At 40.8% G+C, this 13094-nt stretch overlaps 1 protein-coding gene across 1 annotated transcript in view; it reads left to right on the top strand.

Moving 5' to 3' along the window:
• Positions 1-539: 539 nt before the first annotated feature.
• Positions 540-13094, top strand: part of LRRN2 (leucine rich repeat neuronal 2) — a 29482-nt gene continuing 16927 nt past the window's right edge. The window contains exon 1 of the mRNA XM_075264152.1: positions 540-778. The gene's annotated coding sequence lies outside the window, so the exon portion shown is untranslated. The remainder of the gene's footprint in view (positions 779-13094) is intronic.

The following is a 13094-nucleotide window of genomic DNA, read 5'->3' as shown; positions in this document are numbered from 1 at the left end:
CAAATTATCACTTAGTTTCCTAGCAACCAGACTGCATAGAGAGGTTGGGGTGAGGGGATTAAGAGGAACTACCTGCATATGATTGATGAAAAGGAATGTAGTAATGAGATTTTAATCTGCAGATTTACCTATCAGTGGCATAACATTTATAGGGCTCTATGGCCTTAGATATGTTATTTAGAATTTTGATTTGAAGATTTTCTCCAACGAAAACACCAGATGGTTTATTTATATGCATGTCATGTTTTTTTCCTCTGGTGTGGATATGATAAAGCAGCCACATGATAAGAAGATTCGAAACATAATAAAAATGAGTGTGACAAGCCAAACAGCCATTCCCCCAGTGTATTGCTATATTTCAAGGTATGCTGTCCAAAATCTGAGCCACAGGTTGGCATTCGATGTTTTATGTGCAGGGACAGTTATGCAGTGGTGACTGGTTGGCACTGCCCCCTACCTTTACCCTGCGTTTGTGTGTATGATTGCAAATCAGTGGGCTTGGAGATGGAAGCTGCCCCTCCTCCCATCCTGCTCTCCCCCTCCATCTCTGCTTCTGCATCCCACTCACATCTTCCAGAGAGGAGAGAGGGAGAACACAGTCTGCAGTGCCAAGGAAAAAGGGCAGTGTGGGTGTCACTGGAGGACTGGACTTGGCACCAGGAGATGTAAGGTTGGATGGTGAAAGCATATTATCCATCCACCCAGACATTTGACAGATCATTCCTATGTGGAGAGGAAAAGGCACAGAGCGACTGCAACTGGAAGCAGTATCCTGAAGGTAAATATCCTCTGGACTTGGGCACTTAGAAATATTAGGCAGTGAGGTTAGATATGGGACATCGCTAACTTACCAACATACGAATGTCCACTGGAGCAGCCATGCCATCTTTGTCAGGCCCCATCCCCTACCTTCTTCCCCTGCCAACATGCTTTATCCTATATGTGTCTGTAGAAGACAGGGGAAAATACTGTGGCTGTGTAGAAAAGCAAAGTATTATCCTCAAAATGCAAATACTGGTTTTCACTGAAGGGTTAATGGAGCCATGTTTTTTTGTTATAATTTATAATTTTATCATGGTTGTGTTACCACAGACTCCCATAGAAAGCCCTTGAGGACAATTCCTGATATTCTGTATTCTGGGGAACTGCAGGCTTGATACAAAATATGCATTAAACTGTGTCCAGTTAAGATGGCTGGTCATCATGACTATTGGGACTACTATTGTGAGTATTACTAATATCTGAATATTACTATGCTAATTTTGATGCCCCCTTCTCATACCACCATATACCGTAATACCGTATCATTGAGCCTATTGACAACATCCTCTTTTGTAAATATACATTGCTATTTATTTACATATTTACTTTCCATGTATTCTTCATTAAACCTGATCTATGGCCACTGAATGTACTTGGCTGTCAATACTGTGTATGTGACATGATGTGGTGCCACATGTTGCAGGCCTCAGTCATTCCAAGCTGAATCGTGCAGGGCAGTCGTATGAATGGAAAAGCTGCAAGGAAAACATTTTGTAGGACAATACTGGACAATGATCATCTATTATATATATTTATATACGATATGATACGATAGATAGATAGATAGATAGATAGATAGATAGATAGATAGATGATAGATAGGAGATAGATAGATAGATAGATAGATAGGAGATAGATAGATAGATAGATAGATAGATAGATAGATAGATAGATGATAGATAGGAGATAGATAGATAGATAGATAAATAGATAGATAGATAGATAGATAGATAGATAGATAGATAGAGTACTAAGTGCACAAATGGTTAATGGGGAGATAAAGATTGGACCTGCTCTAAAATGATTTCCTTTATGAAAGTGTATTATGTATTCTATGAATGTGAATGTTCTAATGTCTTTATAACATAGAGCCAGTAAATCCCTGGAGATGTGGATTGGGATTTCATTGTCTCACAGGATGGTCGCTTCATGCCATGTTTCCGTTGGCCCCTTTCATTAGATTGCAGTTCCTTGACTCCTTTCTCCTGCCTCCCATATAACTGACCACACATCTGCTGATACTCACTCAGACACAATTTATGTCTCTCTTCAAGTATCTATTACTATTAAATAAACCCCGACTTCCCTTTATAGCGTGTGTCTACATTGGCTGTGTTATATATATGTTTCCATAGAGGTCTGGTGTGTTGGCTTTATGCCTTAGCAGGCCTCATTTGATGCTTGTTTCTATGGAAACGGCACATTTTCTATCTTGGATTTGTGTGACAGGTCTGATGGTTCCTCGCTTTAGTGTGAGAGGCATTGAGCACAAGATGGAGCCACCCTCCTCTTACAGTCTCATGATCATACTGCTATGCCTTTTTCCTCCCATTAATGTGTCTGCCTCCTCTGTTCATCTGCTTTTATTGCCTTTCCACTCGCTCTGGCTCATTCCATCCAACACACACATTATCTAAGGGGTAATTTTACAAACATTAAGGGAAAAACAACAGTAATAGAGAGAGCAATGGGAGGTACTGCAGCAGCGAGTCCTGGGAGCCATGTATTCAATGTATACAGCTATGACTGCACTGGAAGGTATGGCAGGTGAACTGCAGGGTAACAACATGGACGCCTTCCATAATTATTGGATTATTTCTGAATACATTGAAATAATTGGATGCAAGCAACAAATGTCTGCTTGCGTGGGCTCTGACGGAAGTTGGGCACGGGAAGGATATGACTCATTCTATAGAGTCAGGTCTCAGCAGCAGATATAAGGGTTGCAATGGATGAAGTGTCCGCTATTGTTAAGGAATAGCAGCTGCTTTAGTAAAATTGATCTATTAAATGTCCTTTTTACAAACACAAAGTTGTGGGCCAGACAGTGGACAGAAATACATGATGTCATTTACAGTAGCATCTGGGCCACGAGTAACCAGATATTCATGGAAACAATACTAATATTAAAGGTTTTAGTAACCCACATTGAATACAAAATCAATGTCATTTTATGCAGCCGATTCCCGACAGAAGCTGGGTGCTTCTTAAATACATAATATGGCATCAGTACGGAACCATATTGACTATTATACGGTGTATAATAGAGTTGAATTGTATGCCCCGTGTGCTAGACTAATATTTACACACAATGTGAATGAAGCCTTATTGATTTTTTATATCGATAGGCTACCAGTTTATTCTTAAAATAAGATCTGCAAGGTTTCATTATAAGTCAATTTTTATTCTTTTCTGCACAAACCAAATATCAATTCACCTCAGGTCCATGGTGTCACTAACTGAGTAGCATGAATTTGTATAATCCACAAAAGTCCAGTATTCATAAAATACATACATAAAATAGGTACTTGTGAATTGCCACTTGTTAAAGGCCCACTAACTTTTCAGGCAACTTAGACTCATTTAATAAAGCATCTGATTCTGGACCAAAATGTAATGTACTTTAATTTAAAATGTTGCTGTTTTCTGCCCTAAACTCTGAATACTATTTTAAGTTCCTGCCACTAGATGTCTCCCTGCTAGATCATTTGCAGTTCACTGCTTATTACAAGGAAAGTTCTGTCCATAGCTAGTGAGTGGCATGTGAGGTACTGTTCTGTCTTTACTGATGGGAGGGGCTGTTTCTCTTCACAGTCTCCACACACTTCTGCAAACTGCTTTTTGTGGACTAAAACTGTAAACTATTTTCTATGCACTGGACTGAACATTCTGTACATCTTAAGCCTGGTTCACATCTGCGTTCGATATTCCGTTCGGGGAGTACACTTGGGGACCCCCGAGCAGAATACCGAGCACATTAATAAGCAGTTAGACAAAAAAAACACACGGATCCCATAGACTATAATGAGTCATGCAGAGAGAAAAGTATTGGTAGCACCACTTTTCTCTCTGCATGATTCACACAGACACCACATGGAAAACACATGGACCGCATTTTAGTCTATGGGATTCGTGTGGTTTTTCTGTTAACCACTTTTTAATGCGTTCGGTATTCCGTTCAAGGGGCGCACTTCCCGAACGGAATACAAATGCAGATGTGAACCGGGCCTTACAGCTGCTAGTGTTGTTACAGATGGGATATTATTCATAGACATCAACCAGCTTTCCTAACTGTTCTCTTACATTGCTCTTTTCCGGTGTCAGGGATTTTATCTGTAGGCATTTGTCCTATATTTCCTGTTCAGTGTTCCTCAATCTCCTATAATATATGTACTTTAGATTTTCTCTGCTATTTGTTTTGTGAGAGAGTGAAGGGTGTGGTCTGGGAAGACAAGTATATTCCAGCCAGGCAGCTAAGGGGTGTGTGGTGAGACCCACACCAGGGGGGTCAGCTGACTAATCAGGTCCTAATATCAGTCTGAGTGTGAAGACTAGCAGTGTGGCACCACACAGATAGAGTTGACCTCCAAAGCAGGTACTGTGCCACCCATTGTTGTTGCCAAGGTGAGAGATTGGTAGTCAGTCTCCTGTATAGTCAGGGAAAAGTTTCCTTAGTTTAAGTTAGTTTCTCAGCCGAGAAGGGTTTTGTTTTGTTTATCCTGTGGCTTTGTAAAAGCAGTGTATGCGTTACATGTGAATAAAGCCTGAATTTGTGTGCAATCCAGTGTCTGTGTCCCTGTTTCCTGCACTGCTACAAGCATCTACCTGAGCGATTCCCCACAGTTTGCTATTTTACAGTTACTACTTGCAGAATTATATGTTAACAAACCAAATTAGTTATAATGGATAGGGAAGCGGGCACACTGCTCCTTGTTGTACATACTCAGAGACAAATGTCTGATGTGCTGCAGCCATAATGTGATTATTAGCAGCAGAAAAATTGAAGGAACAGATATCCCGGCAAGACCCTGTATAAGCCCCTCTTCCTCACAATAGTGTTGTAGTGGAAACATCAGAGATTGGGGTTCCTGCTACAGGTTTTCCATGGGCTCCTATGGATTTCAAATTATGCCCCTGCCACGAGCACATCCATGGCTATGAACTAGAGCCTGAAACAGTTAAAATAGTTAAGGAATTCATTTTAATAAGTTCATAAGTATGAACAGCCTTGTGTTGTATGTGAGTGCCTATATCCAAGGATGACTAATAGCCATACAGTATATTGGTTCTGTTAATAGTATGAATATTATTTTTCATTAACTTTCAATGTCTTGTAGATTGGAATTATTTCTGCAAATTGCAGGAGCAAATGTTACTTGGGTAGTAATGTTGGTATGGGTAACAGCTGTAATAAGCCACTATGGCACGTTGTCATTTCTTCTTCATCCATCCTCTGAGTCACTTGATAATATGGTAAAAGAGAGTGCATATGGTAAAATGGCTTTACTACTTCATCCATCTGTCCATAGGGGCCCTTGGTCCATATGTTGTTTATATCAGTGAGCTTAGTAAATTAATTAATCGGAATCTGACATTTGCACATATGTCTCAGGTGAAATACATTGTAAGTTATTCAGCCCTGAATTTCCAAATATTTGTAGAATAAAAATGCTGCATAGCTGATAACTAAGCTGTATATACATAGACATTGAAGGACACATACACAATATACATCCTGTAGGCTGTCTTTTACCTTCATATTACCATCTATAAGACTTTATCTATATAAATACATTATTTTTCCTACCTATGGAAGGTTGTATGTTTTTAAATGGTTTTAATCTTGTGTGCTTAATAAAAATTTGTCATACATTTTTGTTATATCAAGGGCTGAGTGGTGGAATACAATTTTTTTCTCGGTTTTCTCATAGATTTTTTAGTATGGATGAGATGCACCCCATTAAAATGATATAATTTGATGGTGCCCAGTATATTACATTTATAGAATAAATGATCTGTAGATACATGACATATCACAGTACTTATATTATCCTTACACATACATCACATATCACACTACAACAGGGGTAGGCAACCTTTTCTGTTCGGCGTGCCGATTTAAATTAAAAAAATCAAAGATGAGGTCCTCGGAGTGCCGGGCAATAATTGTAAAGCTGACAACACCTACATTAAAGTCATATAGCACAAACCGCAACATAGGGGTGCTGTCATACTGCGCTCCCAGCCACATGTGCTTACCACTATTTGCCTGGATACACATGTTCTTTTCCTTTAGAAGCAATGTAAGTACATGCGTAACCCACAATTAGTGGTAATGTATGTGACTGGGAGCAGAGTAAGGTCATACCTGTGAAGAGCTGACACACAATGTACCTGTATGCTCCATCCAGTCCTTGGCCGTTAGTAACTTCAGTTTTCTGTAAGGGAGCGTTCACACTACCGTCAGTGTCCGACAGCTAGTGTCCGCTGCTAATGTCTGTTCAAAATCTCGTGTGGACATTAGTAGCGGACACTAGCTGTGTCCGTGACATTTTGCATTGATTTAAACGGACACCTGGTGCGTTCTTTTACTGTCTGTGGGTGTCCTTAACTGTCCGTTCTCAAAGATGTCCGACTTTTCAAGCAGACAGCAAAACCTGACATGTAGGTTTTTGCTGTCTGCTTGAAAAGTCGGACATCTTTGGGAACGGACAGTTAAGGACACCCACGAACAGTAAACGAATGCACCCGATGTCCATTTAAATCAATGCAAAATGTCACAGACACAGCCAGTGTCCACTGCTAATGTCCGTGCGAGATTTTGAACAGACATTAGCAGTGGACACTAGCTGTCGGACACCGACTGTAGTGTGAACGCTCCCTAAGTGAAACGCAGATTAATTTTAGTCACTTTTAGTTCCTGGCGGTGCAGTAACAGCAAAACCCCAGCCAGGAATTAATGGGTGTCACACTTACAACAAAGTGAATGCACTGGTGCCCAGGAACTGGATTTGGCTTTAATTGCATCTAGTTACAGTGTCACCACCCAATAGAATCACACTAAGGTTGAGGCCCCACATTACAAAAATGCTGATTTTTTATTGCAGATTTAGCTGCGTTTTTTTTTCCGTCAAAGCCAAGAATGGCTAGAAAACGAATGGGAAATATATAGGAAGCTTCTTATATGTCTCCCTCCTGCTCAATCTACTCCTGGCTTCGGCTCAAAAAAACCAGCAAAATCTGCAACGAAAAAAAGCTGTTTCTGCAACATGGGGCTTTAGCCTAAGGCCCCCACGTTGTTGGAACACAGCTTTTTTTGTTACATATTTTGCTGTGTTTTTCTGAGCCTAAGCCAGGAGTGGATTTATCAGAAGGGAAACGTATAAGAAGCTTCCTATATATTTCCCATTCCTTCTGTAGCTATTTTTAGCTTTGGATGAAATAAACCGCATCAAAATCTGCAACAAAAATGCTGCGTTTCTGCAACGTGGGGCCTCAGCCTTACGCCTCCTGCACACAAGTGGCACGCATGTGGTTTTCACTGACCTATACATTAAAAATGAATTGAGAGGGCTGCAAATGCAGACAGATATAGGGGATGTATAGGACAGATATAGGGGACGTATAGGACAGATATAGGGGATGTATAGGACACATATAGGACCTGCTCCGTAGTTTTCAGCTCTTCAATTCGGCCCAGATACAGAGCCACAAAAAGAATGGCTGTATATATGAGTCAATTGAAATGTATAAATCTGTACTTTATCCACAGTTGTAGATAAAGAGTCTGGTCAAGTGCATTGCAGGTTACAACTCAATGTGCCTCATATTAATAGCAGTTAACCCCATTATGTCCCTCACATTAACCCCCTGTGTGCTTTACATAAGGGACACTGATATGTGAGACATATGGAGGTAATAAGTGAATATCTTCATTATACAGGTCCTTTATTAGTACCCCCATATGTCTCACATATCAGTAACCCTTATGTGAGCAACACAGGGGTTAATGATGGGGTTAACTGCTATTAATGTGAGGCACATGGAGTTACTAAAACTAAAGTAATAACTCCAAATGCCTGACATTAATAAGTATAGTTAGTAACACACACGTACCTGGTGTTTTTACTTTCACTTTGCTTCTCCTCCTCAGGGCTGCAGACGGCAGGAGCTCCTCCTCACATGTAGCAGCAGGTCCAGGGAGCCCTTATCCTGTGCAGTGAGAGGCTCACCTCTGATTGGTGGCAGGGAGAGAAGGGGGCGTGTCCTACACAGCAGCTCTACCAGAGCACTGAAAGGACGCTCTCTCTCTCAATATAGTGTATGAAAGTTGCGGGCTGGCTGCCGTGCCAGCAAAATATGCCTCGCATGCCACTCTTGGCACGCGTGCCAGGGGTTGCCGACCCCTGCACTACAACATACATTACTATAAAATAAATAATATCTATTGCAGACATATATTTACCTATGTAATTCATTTTATTTAAACAAATCTCCAGATAGCTCACATCACTACAGATCATGCTACAGTCAATTTTCATTGTGAGTTGAATTCCTAGTTAGAAAAGCTGTGCTTATATTGGAGAAATGTACTTTATTTCAAAATGTTGCTGTTTTCTGCCTGAAAACCTCGCTAAGGTACCTGCCACAAGTGCCTCCGTATTACTAGGAAAGGCCTACTTATAGAAACCAACAGGCTGTTGTCACACAGGTAGTGGAGGATTGAGGGGCAAATCTATCTTTACAGTCTCTGCATATTTACACACAGTTTTCAGAGGAGTCTGTAGCTGCTCACAGTGAGTGTAAGGAGAATGTATCTACTTCTGACTAGCTGCTTGTGTTATTGCTGATGGAATGTTATTCATAGACAGCAAGCAGCTTTCCTGATTGTGCTCAGATTGTTCTTTTTTTTTCTGTGTCAGGGATCTTCTCAGCTGCATCATAACCTGGATTTGATATATAGTATGTTCATTAAGGCTTTTCTCAGCTATATGCTATTTCACATTGTGTTTGGCAGAATTACCGTATATACTCGAGTATAAGCCGAACTTTTAAGGACAGTTTTTGTGCTGAAAAAGCCCCTCTCTGCTTATACTCAAGTCAAGCAAAAAAAAAAAAAATTTTTTTTTTTGCGGGTGGTCTATGACCAGCCGCAATAGTAATGTATAGAATCTCCCATAAAATAATGGGGGAAAAAAAGCTTTAAAAAATATAATAAGGAAATAAAAAAAATAAAAGTTCTAAATCCCTCCTTTGCCTAGAATACATATAAAAGTTGAAAATGACTGTGAAACACAAACACATTAGGTATCCCTGTGTCTGAAAATGCTCAGTCTACTGAATATAGGGTATCTGCAGTGCTTCTGTTCCGTCGGGAAGGGGTTAATAGGAGTACTGCAGATACCCTATATTCAGCCAGACTGAATATCCAAGTGGGGGAAGAAAAAACAGTCCTCATGCTCAGGGAAGGGGCAGACAGACAACCAAAACATCCCCTCCCCTTTCTCAGCACCCAGCAACTATTGCACCCAAAAACAAATTTAATTTTTGAAATTTTCCAGTAGCTGCTGCATTTCCCCCCTAGGCTTATACTCGAGTCAATAAGTTTTCCCAGTTTTTTGTGGTAAAATTAGGGGGGTCAGCTTATACTCGGGTCGACTTATACTCGAGTATATACTGTACATGTAAATAAACCTGTGGTAGTAACATTGGTTGAGGGAGTTCTGTATTGTACATACACCCCTAGAGAGAAATGCTAAATATTCTGTAGCCATACAGACTCGTACAACTTGCTCCATAAGCACCGACAGATATTTCTACTTTTAATAAAAACTTAGGTACCCTTTAATAGGCCCGAACCTCTTAATATTTTATGCACTTTTCACATCAGTTGAGGACTTTAGTAAGACTGGCACAGGAAACATCAGTCTTAATAAATTCCCCTTGTTGTCTTCTAATTTCTGTGATGATAGTTTACACTTAAAAAATGAGCCAAACATTTTTTGTGTACGAAGTTGAATATTAGGTCACACTCTTTCCCAATAGGCCCTACCCTTTCAATTGCCCATATTTCCCCTTGCTGAAAACAGTCTCTACAACAATTGATAAATGCGGTGCATGTTGTGTATGTCAGTTTCTTGCGCTAAACTCCTGAATTATACAATATTTTTATTACTAAATCTGCCCCAGTGACAGATTTATGGCAGAAACCTGACAAACACCCGTCAGACCCCATTATAGTGTATAGTATAGGGTGTACGCAAATAACTGCTGTTTTAAGATAAGATAAGATAATCCTTTAATAGTCCCACAATGGGGAAATTTCAGTGATACAGTTTCATAGATGATACAGTAGTATATAACAAGAGAGAAAACACATACAAGCTCATGGCAGATAGAGAAATCCTAGGAATCATAGCAACTAAAAAAGAAAGAAACACAGACACACTGCAGGATCATTTAGTTCTCTGTGCGGAGTGATGTTGATAATACAGCCGAATGTGGTTGGAGGACATGAGGAGGGGGTCACAGCATGTAGATATAACAGGCAAAAAACATTTTTTGCAGAGGTGGGGGACATATGCAGCTATCATGATATCATGTGGCAGTTCCTTTGGTATGTAGTGAGATCTCATGCTCACAGCTGATAGTTCGGTATCTTGCATTAGCACAATTGTCCATTAACCACAAAAAAAATGCCCCAAATATCCTTCATCACAATCCCTCCTCTTCCTTTCTTCTTACCACTGTGTTCTACTGCCCATAGAGGTCTGAAACCATCCAGGTATACATGGTGCTGTTCTCTTGCCAAGCTTCCATAACTCCTGGGGTAGGTGGGTGATGGTAGGCTCCCAGGTTGTAACAGAGTCCCACGTGTCCACAGTAATAGAGAGAAATACCAGTCAGCTGTAGCATCTTCACACATCAGCAATAGACTCCAAAAATCATCTCCTTGAAAAGAAGAAGTCCACACTTCCATGTAGGTTTCTCCTCCATGCCACATGGTGTCCATGCTGTCCTTAGCTCCTGGGGGGGATGGTAACAGGCACATGTGCACAGGAAAAACTCCAGGTCTTGAGTCATTGTCCATGCTTAACAATAGAAACAAAAGGAACAAAATACTCCACAGGATCTTCCATTCGATTTATAGTTGCTAATTCATAGTGCTAGTTTGCTTGGTTACAGGATTCTTGAAGATACAGAGAAAAAGAGTGAAAAAGGAAAGATAAAGGTTGCTCCCAGCTTGGAGCTCTGTATCAAGGCAGCCACACAAGGCGGCGCCAGGAAGTAATATTAGCGAAAACAACAGAGAGCTCAGGGCAAGTGTCAACCTAGGATAACATGTAACATTAGGATACAGAGGTCTTGTACAAAAAGCATAAAAAAATGACCACACGTGTCCTGAAATACTTTTTGCAAGTGTTTTGCAAGCAAGACTATGTGAAACCAGGCTATGGCTAAGGGAGGGTTCACACAGTGTAACGTGCCGCGTGATGTGGCACGTAGACGCCGCGTGAGCTTTTGCCGGCCGTTCACGCTCCCATTGATTTCAATGGGAGTGGGGATCGTATGCGCCGCGCTATTTTGCGGCCGTGATTTTGCATCACGCGGCACGTTACACCGTGTGAACCCTCCCTAAGGCTCCACGTAGCGAGCTGCATCCATAATGTGCTGTGGTAAAAAAACGCAGCAGAAATGCATCATGATTTTCCCTGCATGAGTATTCACAGAAAGACCGCAGAGATTTCGTCTGCGGACTTTCTGCTTCAATTATACCTGTACGGAAAAGGCAATGGTTTTTGAAATCACAGCATGTCCACTGCAGATATTTTTCTGCAATGTTTGAATGGGATTAGCCAGAGTCCCATCTTCTTTACAGGTACTGTACAACACCGCAGTTTTGGCCATGGCTTTTACGCTACGTGAGGCCTTGGCCTTATGGTAGCACAGAACTTACTCTGGCAATTTGCATTCTGGTAAGTCTAGTCTTTACACCACAGTAATCTGAAGCAGTTAAATTGAAGGGAGATGACTGCATACTAAGAGGACTGTAAAGGTGTTCAGAATGCCTGCTGAATATTTTTAATAGTAACGGCAGAATTGTGAATGCATGTCTGGAATATAATATAAGCTGCAACTCAACATCAATCCAGGAAAAATAATGTAAATGTTCTCACTGCTCATGTACAGTACATATAAAATGTCATATGAAGCTAGAATGAATGTTGGCAAGAAAGTATAAGGTTGGTTTCAGATTATTTTGCTTCAAAAACATCAGTAATGTGAGGGCTCATTGAGAATTCTGTCTGGCTTTGTCCTTTTTTCATATATTGTTCATGTTTTATTCCATTATACCTATAGAGAAACTGCAAGGCATTTCCGTAGGTATAATTGACATGTTGCAATTTCCAAAACCGCAACACTTTTGGAAATCACAGTGTATTTGTTGCACGTATTTTTCCACAATGTGTAAAATGGCATGTTTTATTTTGTAGTTTATTATGTGGGGCCCCTTCTAAACGCCAGAATGATACAGATCCATTATTAAAGAAAAGGATGTCTGGCCCCTAAAAGAAAAACTAGGTTTTGCATTTACAAATTGGTCTGAAAAAATCTGGATGTGCCATATGAATGTGATTTTTTTTCTTTACTGTAATATTCAGTCTGTGGCTACACTTAGGCCTAGGGGGGCAAAGGGGGGCGTATTTTGGTCCTGATTTTGATGTGGGAAGCCGCGTCGAAATTGGGAACAAAATACGCTTGCCGTGACTGTCAGTCGTAGCTTCCCGCTCCGGAGTAGGCCCAAAATTAATGGGCCTAGTCCAGAGGGTGCTGCCGCGAGGCGGATGCCGCTGCTCAATGAGCCGCGGAATCCGCCTGAAAAAAGGGCAGCTCGCTTCTTTTTTCCATGAGCGGCAACATACCACTCATGGAAAAAAGATTGCTAGTGGTCTCCATAGATCACCATTGTGAGGGGGCGGAATATAACATGGATTCCGCGCCATAATCTGATCACTCTGTGCCCGTGTGAACGGGCCCTTAGGGTGTTGTCTGGTTTCTTTTTTAATAGCAATTCTTGATGTTGCTTTAGCCAAAACAAGGAGTGGATGCAAAAAAGGTGACAGAGTAGAAGAACAAGTTTTATTCCTGTTTCTGACTTAAATACACTCTAAACTAAAAATACAAAGTTTAGATTTTTTTGGATGGCAGACTGGCAGAGGTTCAACACCTGACACCCCAATTGTTTTCAGCAGTGTGGCATCACCTGAACA

This window comes from Leptodactylus fuscus, chromosome 2, assembly GCF_031893055.1.
Source record: "Leptodactylus fuscus isolate aLepFus1 chromosome 2, aLepFus1.hap2, whole genome shotgun sequence".
NCBI lineage: Eukaryota > Metazoa > Chordata > Amphibia > Anura > Leptodactylidae > Leptodactylus > Leptodactylus fuscus.
The sequence above is the reverse complement of the archived record's forward strand: the minus strand, read 5'-3'. Positions and strand labels throughout refer to the sequence as shown.